The 25,715-nt window shown below is 38.9% G+C and overlaps 1 long non-coding RNA gene across 1 annotated transcript in view; it reads left to right on the forward strand.

Moving 5' to 3' along the window:
- Positions 1-25,715, forward strand: part of LOC108639575 — a 90,838-nt gene that overhangs the window by 53,697 nt on the left and 11,426 nt on the right. The window contains exon 3 of the long non-coding RNA XR_001920590.1: positions 15,094-15,232. This is a non-coding gene — a long non-coding RNA (uncharacterized LOC108639575). The remainder of the gene's footprint in view (positions 1-15,093; positions 15,233-25,715) is intronic.

Genomic DNA, 25,715 nt, shown 5'->3' on the forward strand with positions numbered 1-25,715 from the left:
TGCATCTGTGCTATTACTACTCCAAAGCAGTTTAGCAACCCAAATATACAAGAGAGGGGGGCTTGGCCAAACTCTTTCATGGCCAACTCTCAACCCTCATATGGACTGGAGACTCCAAAACACAGTCTACAGAAATAGCTTTCTTACACACACCACTGAACTGGTCCCGGTGCATGAAAGGAAGTCTCCTTTGCCCATCAAGCCACAATAACTCTGTACTTATTTACATGAAATCTTTATGGATGCCTCTTATATGTGCATCATGCAGGCCAAACACAGCTACTACTGATAATAGAAATGTTCACCTGCACAGCAGGCAAAAATGTCATGAGATTAGGGAGGATTGGTTAAGTAAAAATCACACTAAGAAACAAACAAACGAATCTATAGCAATCTGCAGAACCTTTCAGAGTGGTGGGCCAGTTTGGCATTTGCAAGCCAAAAAGCAAATGTATCTGAAACAGCCATGAAATATCATATGTAGCATGTTCACCACTGCCTTATTGTACTCCAGCTGAAGAGTTCATGTACCTTTCCTGTGGTATGGTGTACCTCAGGAACCTCACCTTTTGGAGTGAATGTGCTCACTGCAAAGTTGTTTTCCAATGGACTGTTAACAATCAGAGCTCACCAGTTTTTCTGGATGGCTGCTATTTGTGTCTGTGACTGAAAACTTTCTGGGAAAGCTATATGTAATGGTAGGAATTCAGATATATTACTGTGATATGCAAACAGCTACTTTGTGGTTTGTTAGGGAAACCAAGTCAGGAGATGGCTATTTTTTTGCTATCCTAGATTCCAAATGATGTCATCTTGCTCTAGAAAAAGACCCCTTATTTGGAAAATCTTGTGATTCTACTCTTTGTTTTATTTTACTGTTACTTTCTTTTAACTGAAAGCAGTTGAAATTGGAAATGTTTGAATACCCTCTTCCCAACTTTCCTTTGGCTGACAATTGTCCCATCGTTTCTATGCAGCTGCCACAGTTGGCTCTATATTTATACTTCAAGTGAGCTTAGCAGACTCCTTTGCCTTAAAATACTATCCTGACATAAAGACTCAGTAGCTCAACTACTAATTGCATAAATAGTTTTTTCGATAGAAAATGCCTTCTCACTCTGCGATGGAAGCTGCTCATATCTGTCTGTTCTGTGTACCATAACTTTCTCTCTACATAGTATCTGATCTAAGATTTTTACATCAGTCCTAGTTGTGCAGCAAAATAGGTGGCTGAACCAAAGAGGCATTTTTCCTGGACCTGCCTCAGAAAGCAGCATGCAAGTTGAAATTTCATTTTTAAATTCAATTTCTCCCTCTTGGAACAAATTCACTAAAGTCAAAGTATCACTTTTTATAGCCTCAGTAACTCTCTGGATTTTCAAAGTCAATTCAGCTCTAACCTGAAGTAATTATGGCACATGCTATAAACCACAAGCACTGTAAACTCAACATGGACTGGTATATCACCATCTTGGAAGCATATCAATCTCCTTTTACTCTAATTTGTTATACACACTGTTTCTTTGGTGGCTTTTTCTTACCCTCACATTCATCTATTAAAAGAAATGAGAATGGGGCCTGTTCCCAGTTCATAAAAAAATAGGCCATTTTGGAACCATGGAACTTAGAATTAAAGTGGCTTTCAAATAAAAATGGATAAGTTGTACATTCTTCTCCATGTTGTCCCTTCTGATGCAAAGCAGTACACTGCTAACTTAAGACTAATAGTGGATGAGAGTGTGTCTACTGCTAGCAGGAGGATCCATTGCATGCATTAATTATTGTAGCTGTACTTACTAAATTCAACTTATTTGTGAATGCATAGAACACATATGTAATAGTCTTTTTTGTACAAGGCACCTCTGAGAAGTAGACAAAGAAACCTTGGATGTTTTCTTTATAAGGTTTGGCAGATAATGAAAGAGTAAACCTCTTGCAGTGCCTCATACCTGAACATTTCCTTGATGTTTATAAGATTTACAGAGAAATTATTTTTCATTCTTTTTTTCTTATTTTTTGCAAGTGTTTGCTCATCCCAGTTTTGCCCAGGCCTGAATATGAAATGCCAAACTACCACAATAAAGCCTAGGCATCACAATATTTTGCCAGCTCAAACAGCAACTGAAAGTGTCATGAGACAGTTTACAGAATTCCAGCTCAAACTTGTCGAACCAAGATGTTTACATAATTTATATAAGGTGGGACTACATGTGTATTAGGTGGTTAGCTACAGTAACAACCAAATTTTCAAAGTTGCTCAGCACATTTAGCATTTGGGCTTCAGACCCTTACAGAATTGTGATAAAATCCTTGGTCCCACTTAACTGTGAGAAGGGGAAAATGACATTTTATTAGCCTTTTACATGGTTCAAACAATTCTTTGTTTTTGACTACTGCCTATGGGAATTATTACAATTTCTAGGTGGTAGCAATTGAAGACTTCAAAACAGCTCGAAGTAGGCAGCTTCAGGGAGTACTCAAGTATTCATATCAGTGTTTGAGTAACTAATACGACATGCACAGATGTGATACAGGAATAAAAACCTGCCCCTCACCTTCATAAGCAATGATGGAATTCTGGTTCCACTAGTTTATAAACTGTATCACTGACAGAAAAGGAAGGAGACCTTGATGGGTCCTACTGAAAGTTCCTCTGCTGTTAAAACATGTATGGCTTATTGTATGTCCTCTTATTTTCTAATTCAGACTGTTCTGAACATGAGGAACAGCTTTGTAAAGCTCAGTAGCTTCAAAGTAAAAGGATATCATTGCTAAAGATCTCCACACTGAAATATCTTGGATGACAAGAAAAAAAAAAAGAAAATTTTGCCAGGGTCACTGTCATAAAGGAGATAGGTATGACAAACATGTTGTTTACACTTTGATCTTGCATGAAAGGTCATTAAAAAACATTCACTGACTGTGGATGCACACTCCAGGAGCAACAACATGTATTCCAATCTTAAAATACTGCAAGATGGAACAAACTTAAGGACTGCCACATATGTTAGGGTGCGTCACAAAACTTCAAAAGATATGGATCTTGGAAAACCAAAAGAAAATAATCAATAAGCTTACATGACAGATTTTTGTAGAAAAATCAATTACCATTGTTCTCTAAAATACTCGCTGACCACGAACCAATGTGATTTGTCTTTACTAGTGGATAAAGTTACCTCTAAGAACCTATTCCTTCTCATGCTAAAATGTACCAGAGTGCAAGAAGCATTTCTGAGACTGATTTCCCCACCACAGCACTAGTATATTTTAAAAAGAAGCAAAGTGCACTTTATGAGGAAATGAGAGAGGGCCCAGAATGCCTTTTAATTTATTTTTATAATAAATATCATTAAACAGAATTTTAAAGCCATATTTTTTATTTTGTATGTAATGCTTATAATGTAGAAAGGAGCCATTTCATGAAAGACTGAAATAAGCAGTTGCTAACATGAAGTCACTATTTTATTGAAACCTGATAAACTTTCTGGGATAATTTGGGATTTTTTAACAACATTTTTCAAGGCCAAAAAGAAAAAAATGGAACCTTAATTTTGGCAGAAAAGAAAAATTATTTCTGTGGCAGCTTCATTTGGACACGAAAAACCTGTTTCAAACCATTCATGGCTCCACCTCTCACAAACTATTTATTACATACTATAAATTACATATAACATATAACATAAAAATTAAATAGAATTGTTCTGGAACCATAGATACAGATTGAGAGTTAATTAAATGAATGCGTGGGGAAAAATCTGTGTGAGATACAGGACTAGGGGTTCCCTGCTGTACCTGTTTAATGAAGCCTCATCCATCTGATGGCTCCTGGACCCACTCTTCAACACTTCCACAAAAATGTCACATTCTTTATGGGGGAAAAGTGTGGAATGTGCCTTACCCACATCAAGTACACCATTTTACAATTCCAATCCAATTAATTAAGCCTCTATTCTTCATGCATGAGCGGCCGTCTCTCAGTTACACCCAAGGCAAAGCTCCAAGGGGGCCAGGCAGCCAAAAACGAAGGTACATTCCCAGCTCTCATTTACTTAAATACATATTTTTGGTAAAAACAAAGTGTTTAAAATTACTTCAGATAAAAATGTTTATATGTCTCCAGGGCCAGAGCATCAATAACTTATGTCTCAAGAAAATGAGCTTTTATTATTTTTATTTTTAATGCGGAGTCATAATTAAAACAGGGAGGAGAGGACAGCCTCCTCTGTGAATGAGAAAATTAGACTCAGTGTAGTGAGATGGGAGGGTAGAAGGAGACTTCTGATGCGTGATTAAATGAAGAGGCAGTATGGTGAGGGCAGATGAGACACAGCACAGTGGGAGTACGGAAAGCACGGTGAAAGAAATAAACAGAAGACAAGATGTTAAAGTACCATAACCTGACTGCACTCCTGAAGAGTTAAAAATGAACTGATCATCTGTCAGGAAACCACACAAGAGGGGGGTGATGTGAGTCCAGTCCCACCTCCCTGGGTAGGAATGTTGCTCTTCTGTGATTAAGGGAGAAAAGTAACTATTTCCTTCTTATTGCACAGCGTCGCACCGTTATTTTTAGCACTCGATTTCTGAGTGAGTTTCCTATAGATCATCTGTCATTTCAGTGTTAGAAACAACCATGCTATTTTTTTCTGTAATTAAATGGAGTGTTTTCATTTATGAACTTGCTATTTATACTGATCAAAACCTCTATCAATTCACTATATTGTCTGGACACCCAAGATCCAGCTCAGGGAAGCACTTGTTCAGATTTTCTCTTGTACTACAGCCTCACCTCAGGATAAAAGTGCACATCACAAATAGCAACATGTATGAAATGCTGTGCCTGCTGCCTCGGTATGACCCAGATGTCAATGGGAGGTCGAGACAGGGATGACCTCTTCCAAAATTAGCCACAGTAGTATAAAATGTTGCAGCTCTCTCTTGTTACTGCCCGCCAAATGGTATTACTCTCTGTGAGAAGAATCATGTTAGTGCTGCCCAAAGGCAGTGGCTGTCACTGTAAATAGTCAATCATTTTAGTAAAAAACCCATCCTGGCCAGTCTTGGCTTGTCAGAGGGATCTGAGGTGGGGGTTGGAAGTGGCAGGCCTTGCTGGTACTGTAGCATCAGTTCTCCCCTCCTTTTCCCAGTGATGGTTTCTGTGGCAGGATGTACAAAATGCCAGTGCAAGTATGTCCTTGACAGGTCCTTTTAGGCCAGGAGATTGTTTCACCTGTTGCAACTACACCTGGGAACTTCTCTACACTTTTCTGCAGAGGTGAGTTTTCCCGAATGAAATTATATTTTCCAACTGGATTGCAGGTTGAGGCATTTCACCCATTTACATATCCCTTCAATATGTCATCACTGATGCTAGAAGGGAAAAATCTGAAACAGAGAGGGAAAGCTGACAAGTCCTAAAATTAAAAAGTTATTGATTAAGCCATTTGACTTGTTCTTTCATTCCAGTATTGTACTCCAGGAAACAAATGTTTAATTTATTTTGGATAAAGGGATTCAATTTGTGATAATGCCATGAAAATATAATATCTTTACAAACTCAGATTTCTCAAAGGAAAATGTTAATGACTCTTTTCTAACGCACTAAAAATACCATGTAAAAGAGCTGGTTGAATATTGCCCAAACAATGTTTTTGATCATTTATCAGAATTGTGCTTGGTTCAAGAAAATTCATATCCCATTGTACTATTTGCCAACAGTTATGTTAACTGTTTTTGTTTAGGTAAAGGTTGATTTGTACCCTAAGAATTATGAGTTCGTTCAAAACCAGAAAACAGACACAGAATCAGGTCATTAAATGACCAATCACAGTCTTCATTGCTAATAATAAATGTTTTACTTTGAAAGCGGCCTTTAAGGTCGAAATTGTTCAATAAAAATGCAAACATGCTTGATATTATGCAAAGCCTAGTTCAGGTATTAGTCGTCTGCAGAAAAGGTATCAATGTCTGATTGTCAAATGCAATTATTAAATATATTGCCAGAACTCTGACTTGGTCCACAAATATTCATTAAAGGGAAAAAAATTTCAAAACATTATCACGATTCCTTCCCTGCAATTAATTAAACACCATATATAGTTTAAAAGTGTAATTTTTTTTTTCATTCCAAAATGTTTTATTTTCAAAATACAAGGACCTAAGTATTTATCTTTGTTTTGATGCAATGGCAACATTACAGTCATAATCAGAGTACTCAATTAGAACTGGGCCTTCTTTGCACATAATGGTAGTAAAGGACATTCATTTCACAAAATACATAACCTAAAGTTACTTCAACAAAATAAATGCCTTTGAAATTGTGAGAACATACTTCATCAGCTCTTCCCTAAATTATATAGTGCAGTTCACTGGCAAACACTGTGTTCTCTATTAAGGTTTGACATGTTATGATTTCATAATTAGGGCTTAATTTGGGCTGGAGGAATTGCTGTTGTTTTTTGTTTGTTTTTTTTTTTTTTTAAATTCTCATCATGTTTTTAAAAAATTTTTTTGCTTTGTTTTTTAACAACAAATTTGGACAAACCTAACCCTAGGACAGAAGGAAAGTTGTGGATTCAAATAGTGATTTGGGGTGAAGTTAGTTAGGGGCCATATAAACTTTACAATAGTTGCCCATGCACTCAACTGAAACTCTAAATATCAATTCTAAATATAAACCCTCTTGAAGTTTGAGGCAGTTCTGCTTTTTTTTTCTATGTCTCTCCAGTGAACCCAACACTAGTTTTAAGTTTCTCATGACTTTTAGATTTGGTTATAAACATTTTCAGTATTTTTCTTGTGCACTATTTTGTTTTCTGTGAATTCAGTAATTAATTGTTGGGGTTTTTTGTGACTGTGTTGGAGGTTTCTTGTAAAGCTTTTTGGCTGTGTTTGTTTTTAAAGCCCATAAATCTTACTGTATTTTACAACACAACAGATTACTCAGACTAAGATATTTAGTATTATGTTGAACTGTGTTAGTGTTTTGTTTTATTTCTTAAAGAACTGTCATAAAAGCTGTAGATATTTAGTGATATTAATTAAGAAGCATAATACTCATCAGATCAAACCTGTAGTTTCCTTTACCTATCATCATCCAAAACATTCTTATTCCTTTCCTTCTTTCTCACTCATAGCCTCCTAATATTGTCAGGATCAATGTCATTATTTATCCACTCCAGAAGGAAACTAGTTGGTTGGAAAGGGAGAGTGGCAATGGGAAGCCAAATTTATATTAGCAATTTTTTTTTTAATTAAAAAATGGCATTTTTCATGAAACAGTAGTACCTAATATAGTATATTTCTTTATACTAGGAGTTTTCTCCTTGTTGACTCGTCCTCTTTTTGTTCTCTCTCCCCCCTGTAGCAAAATAAGAAAAACAGATTACTGTAAATTTTGGCACAGAAGGGTATTTGCATCATTTTCTTAGAAGTCACGTGCTTTGGATTTCCTCTTGTTTATGATATATTGAAATGTCTTCCAGATGTTTTTAATTATAAAAAGTTTTCAGGAAAGCAAAGTAATCCGTAATAAAATTTCCTCTACATTTTTTAAAATAGCCAATAAATTAGTGTACTGTAGCTTATCAAACTGCCACATAATTCTACATTTGACCCCAGTGCAGCAAGGTCTGGCATTTCCTTAAGACAGCTAGTTTGGTCAGAGGCAAAGCAGGCTTCCCCAGGCATACTTTCAGTTCCTCTTCCAAGGGAGAGTGTTCCCTTCCTGGGGCCAAGCCAGCTGTGCGAGTGCTCATTGGTGCGAGCGGCTCTGACTTCCTACACAAACACACCCACCTCTGCTGCACCAGCTTGGAAGATGCAGATGTGTCACGTGGGGTATGCCAAAGTTTGGATTCGGGACAGAGACAAAGAGAAAATATTTTAGCTGCTGGTATGTGATGCCGAAGCTGTGCTGCATGAGATTTTCACTTATAAATTTTGGGCGGGTGCCCCAGGTTGCTGTGGTAAAATCTGAAAGAAAACACAATAAAAGTGAGAAGATCGGTTCAGTTTTCAAGGACATATATGTAGGTGGGGGGAAGGTTTTAGTCATAAAAGACATTTTCAAATGGTCAAAGAACTGGACAAGAAGCAATTACTCTGAATCCTTAAAAATCTTTCCAGAATCTCCCCCTTGTATTCATTCATCTGTTTGTTCATCCTAATGACACACCTGAGCAGTGTGCTTACTCTCAGCTTGTATTTGTATAAGGAGTTAAGGTGAGCAGGGTTATGGGAAATAGACACCAACTTTGCCATTTCTGTGATTTTTCAAGCTCTGTATATATGCATATGTGTGGTGGGGTTTTTTTTCAGAAATAATCAAGATCTGAAGGAAAGATATAGCTTCATAAACAGCTTGATGAAAGAGTTATTAGGCTGTTGATTCATGGGTTTAATGTCCTACATGTATCTTTAAATTTGTCCTGCCAAAAGATCTCTCTCTGGGAAATAGGGACTTCAGCCTCTGTCCTGAAAAACAGCAACACAAAAGAGTAAGCATGTGCATTTGGTACTAGCCAGGTATGGGGATTCTATGGCACTCCGAGGTGAATTTGAAGCTTCAGGTCTAGGAGTATGATGTAAGGAACTGTGAAAGTGGGAAAGCATACAGCATCCTAGTGGACTAGATCCTCCTGCCTGTCAGAATCAGTTCTTTTCCAGAGGTGGGGAGGGAAGGAATCAAAGAAAAAAGAGGTTTATGTGATATTTGTTTTGGTTTTTTCCCCCAAAGTGTCTAAACACATCAGGACTTGTAAGAAAAGCAAATTACAGTTAATGTAGCTATCCTATCCCACATTCTCAAGTGGCATAAATGTTGTCTGAATGGTGAAAGTGAGCTCTGTTGGCTTGCAGCACTCGAGGCTCTTGCCTTTTCTCACTAATTTGCCTTGAGTACTATTTCATCGGCCAGATTTTCAAAGAACAGTAAACAACCATGCAAAACTCCAAGCTTTTTTTGCATTAAAAGAGTAAAAGCAAATATTTCACCTTGCTATTGAATCTATTTGTATTTATTGCAAAAGCAGCACAGCACAGAATTTGGACCCAATTTTATCAGAGAGGAGACAGAATGCTAGGAAACAGATGTAAGATAAATGTCCCTTTTATGCCTCTTAAAAACAGTAACTGAGTATAGTCTTACCATCAAAATAGTAAGCAATAATCACAGATAAATAAGCTGAATTTTTTCAAAGGCTCATGGAAGTAAATTGCATATGATTTAGAGCTCATCTGCAGAAGGATGGCGGCAGGACATGAGAAGGAAGGAGAAAATTGCAGACCTCAATACAGTGGCAACTATGGCTGAGAACTTTGACCAAATTTTGAAAGGGATATAAAATGCTAATGCTGCCACTCCCCAAGAACTTCCTCCCAACCCACTGCCCAGAAATCGCCCATATTTTGAGATGCCAGAATCTATTGGTCTCCATTCTTAGAGTGCTTTAAGAACTATAGATTCATTTATTCCTTGATGAGAGTCAGGCAGTACCTATGATGTTGGCTTGTTATGTGTTTCTCCACTGCCTGCACTCCATGAGTGCTGTTGTCCATATTCAAGCAAAGCCACCACTGAGATCAAGGGAAGTTTAGGTTTGAGTTAGCCTGAGATGAAGGGTATTCCTTACCTAACATCTTATCTGCTGCAGCAGGTTTCTGTGGTATTTGACTCATTTTTTTAATGTTAAGATAGGAAAACCTCTTGCCCTTCTGGTACGGTGGAAATAAAGACTCTAACAGACAGCAGTGAAGTGAGAGGAACCACCTTTTTGGAAAAGAATATATTATTAAATGTTTGACTGCAGTTGTTTATTGTTTACTAGCAGTACCTGTAGTGCTAGTGTTACTAGGGAGTCAATATAAACCTGACTCTTCCATCCTAAAATTTTCCATATGGAGATTTGGGCGATTAGAGTGCTAAGGAGGATTTTCATGGGACAGTGCAACCTTGATGGTTAAAAGTCTGACGGGTGCTGTTCCTGTTACCAGCACTGACGGGGTGGGGAGAATGGAGCTGTGAAATAGCAACCAAACCTGAGGATTCACACATTTCAACCAATCTTATAAAATTCTTTACTGACCAATCTTCTGCTAAATTGGCCAGCTATTACCTAATCCTGTTTTACAATGAAAAACTGTCACTGCACTATCCAGTCCTTGTGTCTTTGAACCAGCAGAGAGTAGCAGTGCTGATTTAAAAAAACTGTGAGGTTTTGCTCAGATTCCTTTTCATTCCACTACTCTTCTCTCGGCCCAGAATGGAGGTTTATCGTGCTCCCAGAGGTGTGCCCTGCTCCCAAAGGAGTATCCTGTGCCAGTGGTCACTGGCTGTGGGGCAGTGATAGAGCTGCCCCACCGAGGAGGAAGTGGTGGCACCACTCTGCCAGGTGACAGTGGGTCCTTCTGGGGCTGTGCAGTGTCAGCAGCGTTTTTGACGCAGCAGGTGTCCTCTAGCTGTGGTTTCACAGGCACAGACAGGCAGTTGTGCTCCATCTACGAGTGTACAAACTTGTCCCTCAACAGAGCACTGTGCTGGCCACCCAAGACTTCGGTCCCAAGGTGTTTCAGAGAAACTTGAAGAACTTGGGAGAGAAAAGCTGAGCTACAGGTAGCAAAGGAGGTGTTGCTTTCTCTGGAGAAAAGATTTAAACTCTTCCTGATATTTTTGCTGAACTAAAACTGTTCAAGCCATGTCAGGGAAAGAGACAATGGGAGGATGACACAGCTCTCAAGTTGGCAGATGTTACTGGCCGGTAGCACTTGCAAGGGGTTACTGAGGGCAGTGAGGGAAGCAGAAGTGGTGCCAGTGTCTTGATCTCTGCATGTATTACACGGGGTCTAAACCACCTGAGAACTGGCTTTTATTTTCACATTTCATTTGCCCTTCACAGCAGCAGAGCAAAGGAGGAATGGGCCCAAGGCCTTCTGGCAGCTGTGTTTGTGGGAGTGCAGTTAGGTGTCTGCTCCTCATCCTACCTTGGGAATAGGGCTGGGGTGGAACTTGTGGGATATTTGCTGTCTGGCTCATCCATCGAGGAATATTTATTTGTTCATTAATTTATTTTATGAAGATTGTACAGACTACACAGTGGAGTTCCTCACTGATCAGTCTTTGTTCAGAGTTTACAAACCATGACTTGACGGAAGTAAAACAGCATAGCCTGACTTCTGCTCTTGGGGCTTGTGGTGTATGGCAGGGTACTAGGGGAGAGATTGTAACAACAAGCCACAGTACTGTGCCTTTGTAGAGACAGTTATTCCACTTCTTGGTTGCTTTGTTGATTGGGTTTTTTCTTTATTTAAGTTTTTAAAGCATATAAACAGGACTTTGATGTTCTCATTGCACTGGAATAGAAAAGCAATTGCATGAAGGGGACTATCCACACAAAATTAGAAAATAGGGTGCTGGTATAGCTTTCTGTGTACATTCAATTTCTGTTAAATAAAAAAGAAGTAAGGAAGCATACAAGGGGTGGAAGCAGTTACCCAGGACTTTAGGGACACTGAGCGCACAAGGATGTACTGAGAAAAGTCAAAGCCCTTGGGGAGTTGGACGTGGTAAAGGGTGGCAAGAAAGGCTCCTGCAGGTATGTTGGCAGCACAAGGAAGGCAAAGGAAAACATGGGCCCACTGCTTCTGAGGGTATGAAGAATACAGAGCCAGGCTCTTCTCAGAAGCACCTAGGCAAAGAAACAAGTGACAAAGGGTACAAACTCAAATACAGAAAATTCCACTTAGGTGTAAAAAAAATGTTTTTAAATGTAAGGGTGAATGAACACTGGAACAGATTGCCAAGAAAGATTGTGGAGTCTCTGTCCTTGGAGATGTTCCAAACTGGACTAGGCACAGCCCTGAGCAACCTGTTATTGCTGACCCTACTTTGAGCAGGGGTTTAAACTGAGCGATCTCCAGAGGTACCTTCCAACCTCAACTAGTTTGTAATTCTGTGAAATTCTATAAATTGCAATTTAAACAAATAGCTGTGGTAGCACTTTGGATTAACACTTAAATTATTTTCTCTGTAAATCAATTGAATATTTGTTATCAAAACTCTGTCAACTTAATTTAACCCAGACCTAAGTGTTCCATAAAAGCTTTTATTGAATCAGAGACCAACAGAAATGTGTGCAGCTTTTGATTCCAATGAAATCAACCTGTGGGGGTTTTTTAACAAATAAATAGTCTTTTCTGAAAGTGAAACTGGCTGGAAGCAAAAGTGAAACTTGCTTTATTGCTTTTCTTCATTCAAACTGGGAGAAATAGGAATAGTAAATGGAGGTCATAGGTAGTGCTATGTGCAAGTAAACAGAATTAAAAATATTAATTTTTTTACCATAGCGATGCCACTTCTAGTAATACAGTGAAGAAGTTGTTACCCTTATTACATTGATAGAGCCCTTTTGATCTTTCCTTTGAGCTTTATGTAGCTCTTCCTCTTTTCATCACAATGCTCCTGCCCAGCTCCAGTACTTTATGGTCATAAATACCTGTAAGATGCAAGTTGCTATAATTTGTGACTGTAAGAGGTAGACTAGCATAAATTATGCAAAAAAAGAGAGTAATTTACTCTGGAATGGGTGCAGCCATGTGCTGTCATTGGCTCCAAGAGGAGGGATACTCATTTGTGCCTGTGTGTGCCGAGAAAGGTGAAGGCTGAGTTAAAGCAGATCAGGCCTGCTTTATTTTACACAGTCCTCTTAGCTGTTTTGCTGAAAATTCTTTCTGATCCTGAAGTCCATTTCTGTTGTTGGGATGGTAACTTGCACACATTTCTTTTGCCACTTATACCCACGAACAGCCACATGTTACTTGCCATCCTGCATCCTGGCTGCAGCTGCAGCTGCTGACTGTGAGCTACACATGGTTGACTGTAATTCCTAGGAAATGGTGTACCTTGATTTGGTTGGGCTTATTTTAAGTAGCACATTATGCAGTGTGGGTTAAATTAATGTATATTAATAGACTAGTGGTACTGCATGGGACTTAAGAGAAAATACAGAGAGATTATATGTGGGTAGCTGACAGCATTTTTTTAATTGCTTCTAAACTGAAATAGAAGAGGTCTGTGACCCTCTACATTCCTTAAGCAGTGTACAGGAGTTTGTGTCTGTGTAGTTCCTTCCATTGCAAGCTTTCTCCATACTTGTTATATATGACATATAGATATTCCTTCATATACCTGCTGCATGGACTCCCTCCTCCTTCTCTTGGCAGTAATGCTGATACTTGGCAGGAACAAGGATCTTTTCTTGCCCCTTTTATTATGAGTGAACTTTCAGTACATAAACAGATTCTTCTTTAACTAATTTAATATGCACAGTTTTATCTTATTTGTTTTGTCTTTCTTCCAGCTCCGTCTTGAGTTGACTCACTGTAAAAGGTTTATTGGAATTTTTGAAGTTCCTAATGCAAACTCTGGTCCAGCAAGATTGCTGTAGTCCAATAATACTAAGCCTACTTTTCTTAATTCTTAAATGTCTCCCTGCCTCCTTTCCTTGTGGAATAGGTGAGAAAAGCAATTGGCTCCACTACATAATGCATCCCAGCTCAAAAACTCACTCCTTCCGTGTAATTTTGAATCCCAGCCCAGCTGGTGGTTCCTAGAGTTTAGGCTCTGAATATGAGTTCAGCACTTTCAAATGAATCACTCAGAACAGTACTCCTGTCAAAGAGTTTTCTTTTTTTTTTTTTTTCCGGAAGGTTTTCCTGAATTTGCAGATACAGACCCTGACAATGCAGCAAAAAATACTAAAATTTTCAGGGTTTTTTCCGGTTTCTTTAAAGTGCTTGTTTTCATTCTATTGTGTTTTAGTACAACAAAGATGTGTGGGACATGCTACTTTTGCATGTAATTGGCCTTGTTCTTACTTATTTGTGATTTTGTCAAGATTTTAATTGACACTTCAGTGTTTTTGTGAAGACCTGTCTTTTGAGGAGCCCTTTTTACCTTTTTTCATGAGCTGTTAGTGGGGTAAAGATTGTCCTTTTCATCTGCTGCCTGTGGACAGTTCTTTTCAAAAAGGAGTTAATGAATAATATCCCAGCTCTCACCAGGAAGTTTGGGTTTTAATAACCTGCCTGCTTATGAAAACATATTATCAACTCTGAAAACAGAAACAGTGAAAACACATAATGAGCTGGGATAGATTTCCAGTTTTGATCATTAGCACACAGCCCTGATCTTCATCTTTAGTTTCTTATTGGTACTGGTTGGATTGATGGAATAGGGTGTGGATTGATTAAATAGGCTGTAAAGGAAATCACGTAGCTTTCTTTTTTAACTTTATCCCAAGGATAGTTGTTCACTACCATGCTCCTTCCATAGAGGCAGACAGAGGCTGTAAGGTGCTGGTGCCTTTGTTGAACTCTGAAGGGCAGAAACACTTTTCTGGTTAGTCTGGGTGAGGATCATTGCAGCTTAATGCAAATAGTTAAACACGAAACTACCAAGGGGGGCTTCTGATAAAATCTTGCCTATTTAATGATTACAAATAAAAAGTGTCAAAATACATATCGGAAGTATCATAATTTACTTCTAATGTTTCATTCATAGTAGTATTCACATCTTAAAAAGAGAAAAAATACTCATTTCCTCCCTGTGGCATGTCTTCTATACTGGAGGATCCCATTTGATTGTTTCCTGTCCAACAGTCATTCTGCAGCTTTTATTATCCTTGCCACTCTTCTCCAAGCCTTTTCTATTTGTATATCCATTTTAGAAGTGGGATCAGAACCAGATACAAGGGCTCTGTGGATTTATGCACTGATACAATCATGCTCTCTATTTCTTTCACAGTGATTTCTAACATTTAATGTGCTGTTTTCTTCTGACAATTCTCTAATTTGAGCTGAGGTTTTCATTATCTGTTATACTATCTGTATTACTTGATTGGCTATTTTGTTACCTATACTATGCCATCCAGATCTTCCTCTTGGTGCAGTAATGAACTTGGAGACCTTCAATTTATAAGTAAAGTCAGAATTGTTGATTCCAATGTGTGTCCCTTTACATTTACTTACATTAAATTTCATTGATCATTTTGTCAGCCAGCAATTTGTTTCATAAAATCCTTTTGTGTTTCTTCCCAGGAGCCCATGTCTTCGCCACCTTAGTCATCTTCCCAGCCTTTGGATGAAGCATCTGAATCCCCAACATTACTTCTGGAGCCATTTAAAAAACAGACTTCCTAAAAGCCACTGCTGGATGATGGTGACTGATGCTGAAAGTGTAAGTTCCAGGCAGCAGGGTGAAAAGAGGGTCTTGCAGTCAGGTTCCTGAATGTGGAAAGCTGACGTACTTATGCATTGTGCAGCTTTAGTTATTGATAGAAGTAGCTAAAACAGAGCTCTTGAATGACTGTGCAGGGTGCTGAACAATATTTTTCCCCAGTTGGGCCCCTCTCCATATGTCCAGTATTATTACCATAACAGTTTTGTTATATAAATGAATGATTTTTGTAATGATTTATCCACTCTACCATTATTATGTGACCAATCTCCATTACTAGATCTTATTCAGACCTTTACAATGGTAATATATGCAGCTTTGTAGTCCAGAACACTCCCTGCTCTTTAGGCAGTTAGACCAGATCAGATGTGTGTTATTGGCCACTAGAGCACGCCTTCATATGTTCATCAAACACAAGCCTGGAAATAGCAGTCTGGGCCTGCATCCCCACAAGAATGAGGTTTCAGTGTGGCCATACAGTGCCAAAATTGTTTCCCTGGGATGAGAGTGAACATTAGTAAATTTTATGAGACCAAAAGCATTTTGGTCTTTTTTCCTCCAACTGTTCATAGATAAAGAAAAATGGTAAAGAGTGGGAAGAAACATTGAAGTGACAGTCATTTCACATTCAGATTTTAACTAATGGTTCAGATATTCAGACTTGTGATGCTGTAGTGTGTTCTTCTGCCATTAATACAGGTGCTGCTATGAAATTCTTTACTCTTTTCCTTTTGATCCTGAGTCAGTTGTTTTCCCTCTCAGGCTGACTTACCTGGCAAATGAGCCATTTTGATCTTTTGTTTTATGACAGAAGAACTGTAGGACAATAAGCAATAGATGGAAGTGGTGGTTTTAAATGATCACCAGACTAAAATTAAAGCTGCTATTCTCTGTGATCTACAAGATGTTCCAGTGCCTTTAGAGGCATTGTGCCACTGGACTATACAGACAGGATCTTCCACAGGAAGCTGTGTCTTAGGGCTAAGGCTTCAGTATGGAAGATCTGAGGAATCTTGCCCTTAGGAGGCAAGAAGTATGTGCCTACATTGTGACTGAGAGAAAATCCTTTCTGTTGGTTTGGCAATTCAACAGTGAGTTCACACTGGGGAGGACAAAACAGATCCTAAGTGTTTACTATTCCTAGTTTATTCTTTTTAATAGAAAGTGAAAGATCAAAACAGCCCATCTGCCAATGAAATGAGATGAAAGTAGTAATTTGGCTGACAGACTTCTAAATCCATTCTCCCAAACATTTTATTTTGTCATTGATTTAGCCCTGACAAACTTTTATTTCCCGTGCAGCTTTTCCAAGGGCTAGACTTTATTTCCTCAGTCAGCCTCTTTTTCTTAAAAGAGATACTGGAAGCATAAATGCATCTGATACATTATTTGTAACAAACTGGGAAAGATCCAAATGTCCAGCTACCAGGAGAAGTTTGCTGAAAGGGTAGTTAGCCACAGTGCCACACGTATAATTCTGGGGGGAGGTAAGTGGGAAAGGTTTGGAGCATAGTGACTTGCCAGAGAAAGACACAAGGGTGGTCTGGGCAGCGTAGCAGAGCATCCTTCACAGGAATTTCAACTTAAGTCACTTTTCTGTTCATATTTGGTGTTCAAAATTGCATAATGCTATCAAACAGAATTGTGTCCTCTGTATCATCTGCTTCCCTATTAAGGAGGAAAAATCCTGTCAGAGGGAGAACCTCTATCCTGTACTGTGTTATAGGGAACAACTTTTTCAAGTTCCCCAAAAAACTCTGCTTTAGCAGTTGCTTGGTTTATGGTTTCAGTATATATATGGAGGCCCAAATGCTCTTACACAGAATCTATACAGATGCATATCCTGAAATTCTCATGGGTCTCTGAGGGCTGGACAAAACCTGCCTTAGAGCAGAAGAATTCTTAAAGTTCTTTTTTTGGTTGTTGTTTGTTTGTTTGTTTGTTTGTTTGTGTTTTTGTTTGTTTGTTTGGGATTTGGTGGTTTTTTTCCCTTTTTTGTTTCCTCTGCAAGAATGATACCAGTTATCACTGCAATGATAACTTCGTACTCTTACAGCATATGATGCAACACTGTAAACTTGGCTTGCAGAGCAGTTGATTTGTTCCTCTAAATTTTGTTTATTGCTGGCATATGGATATGAAAGGGCATAATTTTGGTAGCTAGATCTAATCAGCACTTTGTATATAAAGTGCATCAAAAACACACATCAATAGCAGTCGATCTTAGTGTGTCTGCATTCCAGATCGTTGTGTAGTGTAAGTTAACTGTTCCTTTCATTTCTCCTGGAGCCCAGCTGGTCTCGCTTAATTTCACACTATTTTATATTCTGTTTATTACTGAGGCCAACAAGTATTTTATTTTAGCTGTTTGTACATATTAAACAAACATGGGATCTGGGCGGAATGTCTCTGGCAGAAACATGCTAATTCCTTATACCCTCAGAGTCCATTCCACACTTGAAGGAGTGGACTCAGCCAATTAAATTAGGCACCCAAACAGGAAAACCACAGACACATGATTACACTTTCAGCCAAAGCTAAACGGTGCAGCATGAAAGTCGTGTTGTTGTTTGGCTTTTTCACAGTGAGGCCTGCGTGAACAGAGGCAGCTGGCAATGTCTCTGTCAGAGCCTGCCTGCGGGACACAGGAGAGAGGGAATTCCTGCTTCGTGGGGCTGGCAGGATCATCTCCTCCATGAAAAGATCATCATAGGTGTGCAGCAACAGAACATAACATTTCAGTTTCCAGATAGTGTTTTAGGTGTCCAGATACTGGAAAAGTCTGAGGATTGTAGGCTTCCTTTTTCCACAGACCTCTGCCCTGGGCACTACTCACAATGTTCATGAATCTCACAGAGCTGCTGACTAGGTTGGACTGTCAGGAGAGGTGGTGAGTGCCCCTCATCATGGGTGCCTGGTGGTTGAGAAACATGCACAGAAGATATTAGTTTGGGCATTTGCAGGAACATTTCAGTCTTGTCAGATCTAAAAAGAAAGGGCACTGCTATAAAACTCCATTTAAAATAAAAGAGTAAGCCTGCTGTTTTTGTTGAAATACCATGGTGCAGACAATTCTGTGGTGTAACTGCAGGATAGCTAGAGACATCTTTTTCTTGGTCTATTCAGATGCCTGAGCATCTCTCATTCAGGGAGGTAGAGATTTAGATCCAACCTGTGTTAATGCATCTTGCTGACTAGTTCTGGTGGCTCTTCTGAAGAGCACTGTGCCAAGCTGTTACTGCCAGCATTTCCTAAAGTTCTCATTCTTTGATTAGGAAACTTTGGCCTAACACTGGTTTTGATGTGCACCACTTCAGTGGCTGGATGCCCAAAAGTTCGGTGTACCAGTGTGCAACTTGTAGGACTTCATCTACCTAGCCCTTAGCTACTAGGATGGTATCTACATTAGGAACCCTTAAGGGTGGTAGAAATCTGAATACAGGCTGCTTGTCCAGTGCTTTAGGGAGTGGCAGTGGATGATCATTGTGACTGTGGTCTGTCATGATGAAACACAGCTGTGTTACTTTATTTATTGTTAATAGAGACTGAGCTGTATATTGTGTTCTTACGCTGCCATTGCCAGACTATAGCTGGAGAGTGCCTGGGACTATGAACTAGTGCTCAGTAAAGCTGTCTGGTTTCACAGTGTCCTTTGTGGAGTATATTAGACTGTGAGCTGTGCTGACCTCTTTTTTTTGATTCTGAGGAAAGCTTGAGTGGTGTTTTTAATTCTGAAACTGTAAAGAGTTTGGTCCTTGGCTACCTTAAAGACACATCTTCACTACGTGGGGTGCCGCAGTGATTAAGATTGGCTGCAGTAACCAAGCTAGCAGTACCCTCCTTTAACTGGGAAAGAGCTTGTTACTGTCCTCTTTTAAAATTCTTCAGATCTGAAAATTGTTTTCCAGTTCTTTGTTCCAGAATAGGCCAGGCTTCTTGATTTAGCCCATGCATCTTATAGTAGCTATTTTATTTTCTAAAGAACTGAGCCAAGTTGCATGCAAGCATTTTTTTTTTTGCTTGACAGATGTACTTTCTGATGGTTTGATGGTATTGTAGATATTGATTACAAGTTTCGTATTGTTCCCTCAATAAAAACTGCTTGAGCATGGTATTTATAGAGTAAGATAACTCAAGAGTGATCAAAGGTGTGCAACTCCTGGTTTCTCTGTGAACTGAAATTTTGTTAGTCTTTTCTCATGCTGGTGGGTGGAAAAGGCCAAGGGATGGTTGTTTGCCTAATGAGGGCAGGATACAGCTGGGAGGAAGCTTGAAACTCTCTAGCAGGGTCTGCAAACAATCTAGTCACATCAAATAGATGCCCACTGTTTGCCAAAAATCAGTGAAACAGGGAGATAATGAGGGAGATAATGAGGGTAATGAAATAAAGAAAAAGAGAGCACTGTTGTTCTTTAATGCAGTGACCTTTTTTGAGATGTGTCATTTACACGGGTGTTTGTGTGAGTGTTGGCCCATGCTGATTTTACAGTACTTAGTTGTGTGATGGCTGCTTACCAAAGCTGCGGAAGCACCCTGTGGCTGGCCTCGCTCTAGGCTCGATAAGCTGTTGCAGTAATGCTGTAGTTAATGGTTTTTGGAAAAGTTGATACCTATCTGCATTTGAAGGAACACATTTTGGCCTAAATATTGAGAAATCACGGGTATGTTATGCAAATCCTGGGTGTGCCAGCCAAGCCTGTAGAAGAAAACTCATTAGGATTAATCTCTAGTAGGGTGACTAATGCAAAGGGAATGAGGTACTTTCCTCCCTGAGTCAGCAGAGGTTTGACATAGCTTTCAAAGGGGCTTCACTGGAATGCAATCAGTTGCTTTGTGCAATAGGTATGGTAGTTTATTTAATTTGGAACTGCTTGCTTTAGACCAGAGAATACTGTACTAAATTGAGAGAGACACGTAGCTGCATACTCTACTAATAGATTTAAACCAAAATATCTTACTCAGTTTGAAGAAATGAGGTGCATAATTATCTAATGTACATTAAAAGCACTAAAGACAGCAGCATATGAAAGCTGTCTTACCTCCTGCTCTGCTCTTTGAGCTTTGCCAGATTTTTATGTTTGAGGAACCATATTTACAAGTGAGGCATTTGTTACGTCCTATCTCTGTCTACTTTTCACGGTGACTTCCACATGTAATATCACGAAAATTAGTTGCAGCTCAAGATTACTATTGTGGTATTACAGGAAGGAGTAGCTAAAGAAGACTAATTTTATTAACAGTTCTCCAAAGCCTTTCTTAGATGGAATATTACTTACTGGTAACATTTGTGTAAGACAGTGGGATTTTTTTCCTAGCAAGTGCTGCAGTCAGCTAATAGCAATCAAATTCTTTTCAGTGGTATGTAATTGTTAGCCCCATAAAAAGAAAAATAAATTGCTATTTTTATCAATAAAGCTATACAGAGCCAAATACCAATGCAAAGAAAATTTCACTATAATTTAAAATGTTTAGTCATATTTCATTGCCAAGTAACACACTGGTATTTGTAGTTTCAGACTGAGAACTTTATGTTTTGCCTCTGCATTTTCTTAAATTTTCATCTGTATTACATGTTTCACTATGGATAACTTATTAGGCAACGTGAGGATATATGGAGATCCTTCCTAAAACTCCTAATCATTTTTCAAAGAAAGTTAACGGAAAGGCTAGATTTTCTTGATAATCCTTTCAAAATTAAAATATAACACAAAAACATTATGTTTAAGTGACATTAAGGGTCTTACTTAAACCAACTAAAGCTGGGAAATTCAAAGTGAGTAACTAACACTCTTGTAAACTGCCCTCGTGTATTACAGCTGACAGTGGGGAAGCAGAGGTTCAGAGAGCAGCTCAGATAATAATCTTAAGAGTTTGGATATTGCCTGTGCCCCAGCAGTTGCGAGAGCAGGATAGATGTCTTTCAAGATCGTGCTTTCTCATGAGAGATACGGCATTTCCTTTCGTGCTGATACTGAACGTAGCTTTTCTCTGGCCAGTTTATGCTTCTTTCCCTGGTTAACAGGAAGGGCCGAGTAGCACACAAGTAGTTTACAACAAATAGAGATCTAAAATTTGAATCTGAAGCCTGGAAGATCCTGATCCCAGGCTTGCTTTGTCTCCAATCTCTGCTTGAAAGAAACCTCAACTAGCCAGAAGTAGAAGTATCAGAAAAACCCAGATTCTCTCCTGTTTTCATTTGGGGTCCAATATGACCTTTTTTTTATTGAAACCAGTTCAGTGTGAAACCAGTATGCTGTGTTTACACACTTCATTAGTTTCATATTGTCAGTATATCAGATAAACATTAGTTAGGCGCAGCAGGGCTTCTTAGGGAGAATCTATTGTAGAGCTCCCATGATTCATGTAATTCATACATCAGTCTAGAAGTTTATTAACATTTTCCAAATATTCTGACATATCTGTGGAAGGGTGGTGTTATATTTCTTAGAGCTATTCTTTGAAGCTGAATGGCAGATTTCTGTGTAGAAAGGGGAATTTAGTATTCTTGGTTGGTTTGGTTTTTTTTTTCAAATAAGCTAAAAATACAGTTAATTTGAGGCAGCAAAAAACCTTTGCCTTTCAGCCACTAACACTAAGGTTAGCCCATATTTTACAGAACTTTTGCAAGCTAGCCTGAAGTCTTTGATTAATGTCAGAATCTCCTTTCAGTTTTTCTCTGAACACATTACTTTAAAATTTGCATAATTGTTTAAAGTTGCACATTTTGCTGATAGTGCCCCTATTAAATGATACAAGAAAACACAACATTACATTACATCACCGACAGGATCAAAACAGAAAGTGACACTTTTATGCAGTTGTGTATTTTGTGAATCAGGGCAGTAATTGGAACATATTAACGATTTCCTTGGCTCCCCCCTTATGCTGCTCCGCCCCTGCTCCCCCTGAAGCCATCCATGTAAACTCTGAGGATATTTACCACACTTTAAGCTGTCCAGTTCTATGTAGCTCCTTGTAAAGTAATTTGGAATGATGATTCCTACTTGGTGAGACGTGCTCAGACATAAACTCACACATACACATAGCAGCACAGAAAGCATGAACCTGTTAAGGATTTCACCTTTTAAGAAATGACAGAATAATTACAGGACAACATGTCCTTCATGAGCAAAAACAACTAAGCCAAAGTGCTTTCAAGGCTGGCATGGCCTACTTCTCTTCAGCAAGCTGCATAAATCATAAACTGCTAAGGGATTGATTCATACACTGAGTGGTAACTATATAATGGTGTATATAAATGTGTGAATAACATACATGTATGCTGAACTGAATTCAGTTCTTCATTGCAGCTTGGCAACAGAACTGAGTTGACAGAGCCCAAACCCTGACTTTGTATAGATACAGATACAGAAAATGTAGAGGATGAACCATGTGCTTCCTTAATGAAGGGTAAATAAGTTATTCCATTTTCAGACCTCTTCAGGAGGGGATTGTGATAGTAGGTAAGTTGGCCTTAGGCAAAACTGAGTGTGTTAGAAGTTCTCAGTCCTGGAATTATTGTTTCTGGCTTTAAAAAAGAAATAAAAAAGAGGGTCTATCATCTAATTTTGCCTGTTTGGGGGTGAATAGGCATAGAAGTGTTGACTTTTGCAGTATTTAAAAGAAAATGTGCCTTAGTTAAAAATAAAAACAGCCTCAAAATAGGAGTGTCATCTGGCTTTTTGAGTTATCTCTTGCCTCTCACAGTGTCTTTCTGGTGAATAAATTGTTAAACTTCCTTGTATGTCTTTATGACCTGGAATCTTTCAGGTGCTGCAGATAATCTATATTAGTGGGATGATGTTTCTTTCTCTGAACACTTTAACTGGACAGATTGCACATATGCTCTAGTATTACCAAAGGCCAGGTGAATCCTGAAGAGCTGTAAGCAAGGGTAACTCAACCTCTGAAGGTTATCCAGAGATTTAAGCTACATGAAAATTATGCTTGTTGGAAATACCTACTCCTTCTTTTTCTTGCACATAATGTTAGGGCCATGGTTTCAGAGGTACACTTAATAGGCTTCTCTCTCTGTACGAAAAACCTTTGCCCCTTAATACACAATGGCACATTGGTTGGTCTAGATAGCTAACATTTGCATGCATAGGCAGTAGATTCTGTCATTTATGCCTGTAGATAATAGAATTTACATGCACAAAACTCATTTGGACTTGGCCTCAGAACAGATTGGGAGGACAGGTATTTAAGATTTGAGGGACAGATGCACAGTAGGGGCCTGTTGGGGTAAATGATGGTTGAGTCTGGAATATTGAAATGGGGATGCTAAGGAAAGAATGAAGATAGTGCTCATCTGTGTTTGAGTTGTGCTGAAAGCAGAAAGAGTTTATACAAAGAGCAAGGCAAGAATGATATCAAAGGTCACCTTTCATTGTGAAGAGAACTCTAACTTGAAACATGAAATTTTCTTTTCTGAAATATGTTTTTGCCCTATGGTCTCTGTCCAGTGATGGCCTTTAATCCGTCTTTCATGAAATTTCAGCCAGAGCCTAGTACTTCATGTCACTGATACCGAGTAATTTAACAGAGATTGTAGACATGTAAGGGTCAGTCCTTCAACTTGAGTGAGTTTTTTAGACTCACTGAAGTAAATGCAGCAATGCTGGTTTTGTGCCAGCTGAGAAAATCTGCTCAAACATTTAGATTGTTTCAAAATTACTACTACTTGTAGAGTGTCCTTCTATTTTATTTTGGTCAGCCAAGAATAATACTCCAGTTCTGAATTTTGGGGACATCTTTTACAGTGTAAGAGAAAGTTGGTATCCAGATCTAAATGCTTACATTTGAAACCCCAGCTAAGCAAGGCTTGTCACCTACTGCAGGGCCACAGCACAGAGGAAGGTATCATCTGAAACCACACTGTGAAAAGTGTTTTACATTTTAATATCACAGTGGTCACTCAGCCTAACCCAGACCCACTTTTTGCTTAAATAAGATCTCACTGAAATTCATATGAGTTGCATTGAAGTCAATTGGATCTTTTTCTGAGTGAGGAGAAAATTCTTGTGGCTCTGTTTTGGTGCACTGACTGTGTAATATCAAGGCCTCTGCAGCAATGCACTTAAACACAACTGGGTGAAATATGGAGAGAGCAAAAGTCTTAATTTCAAATTTCTCGGGTTTGTCAGATTATGTTATATAGTATCAGCTTGTTCTGTGAAAGCTGAGGCCACAGGAGTCCCATTACATTTTTTGGGCTAGATCCTTGGATGATGTAAATTGGTGTAGTGCTACTAGAGTAAGTGGAACTGTGCTGATTTCAGTAGCTCAGGATTTAGCCCACTAGGTCTGAGATAGCTATAAAACCTCACTGTGCACTTCGGAAGTTGTACCCCATAAATGCTTCTGCAGCGCAGTTTTTTATAGTGTCTATCAGAAACGCACTTTTGTGGCTTAAAAACACTAACTAACCAAGGTCAACTTTCTGTCATTCTCACACCATAACTGTTAATACTAATAAGTGGGGTTTTAAGTGTACTGTCTCTTAGTGTCTTTGATCTTTATTTTTAGTTTGTCATTCTGAACTATTTGTATCTTGGACCATTTTTGTGAGTATACAAACATAAAGAGAATGTCACTAGCAGTGACTATCTCAGTGCCCTATGTAGTAGAGTATCTTTCTCTGAAAATGCACGAGTTTACTTGCACAAAAGTGCCAGATATGTATACACATGCACACACAATTAGTCTACAGTAAGTGTCCTCAAGCACCCACATTCCTTTTTCACTTGGTAACTAATGAAATGACATTTTTGCAAGAAAGCGTTATGTCTCATCATGTTAGCTGTTGCAGTGTGTAATCTGAACTCCATTGCATTCATTGACTGTGCCAGTGCTTTGGCATTAAGAGCTGAGGTTGTTTTCCCGACAGACAGGAAAGTGTTTTGCAACAATTACCTTATAAGTAGATTTGTTTTTGCATAGGGAAAGAAATCATACTAAGTGAGCTATGGAAGCAGGCATCCATGTGCTTTTCCATTAGTATATGGCAGCTTGTATTTTTGTAAACACAAAGATAATGTAAGAGAATCCATTTTTTCAGTTACACAAACAGTTCAAAAGAGATTTGTGATGAAATGGCTTCTAGCAGTCTTTAATATTTCACGGTCATCTTTCGGGGGGAAAACCCCCCAGCTTCATTCCCCTGTTAATCTTTTTCCCTTGAGAGGCTGCAGGCTCTGGCTCCGATTTCAGCTACGAATTAGGCTGTGAGTAGGTTTGAACTTGAGTGTCTTCAGAAAACCCAAGGAGAACAATAGCGGCTTCACACTGTGCCACGCTTCAGCTCCAGTGAGTAATGCTAAATTGCTTGCATTGTCACAACCACACGCTTCCCTTGATGATCCTAATGGGTCCCTGCAGATCCAGTGGGGATCACAACACTGGCTGCATGCATTTTTTAAGATTGTTTCAAGATATCATGGAACACATCCAGAACCCAGAGTGATGTTTTCTTTGGGGCCCC

Source organism: Manacus vitellinus, unplaced genomic scaffold (assembly GCF_001715985.3).
Source record: "Manacus vitellinus isolate BGI_N305 unplaced genomic scaffold, ASM171598v3 scaffold_21_pilon, whole genome shotgun sequence".
Taxonomy (NCBI): Eukaryota; Metazoa; Chordata; class Aves; order Passeriformes; family Pipridae; genus Manacus; species Manacus vitellinus.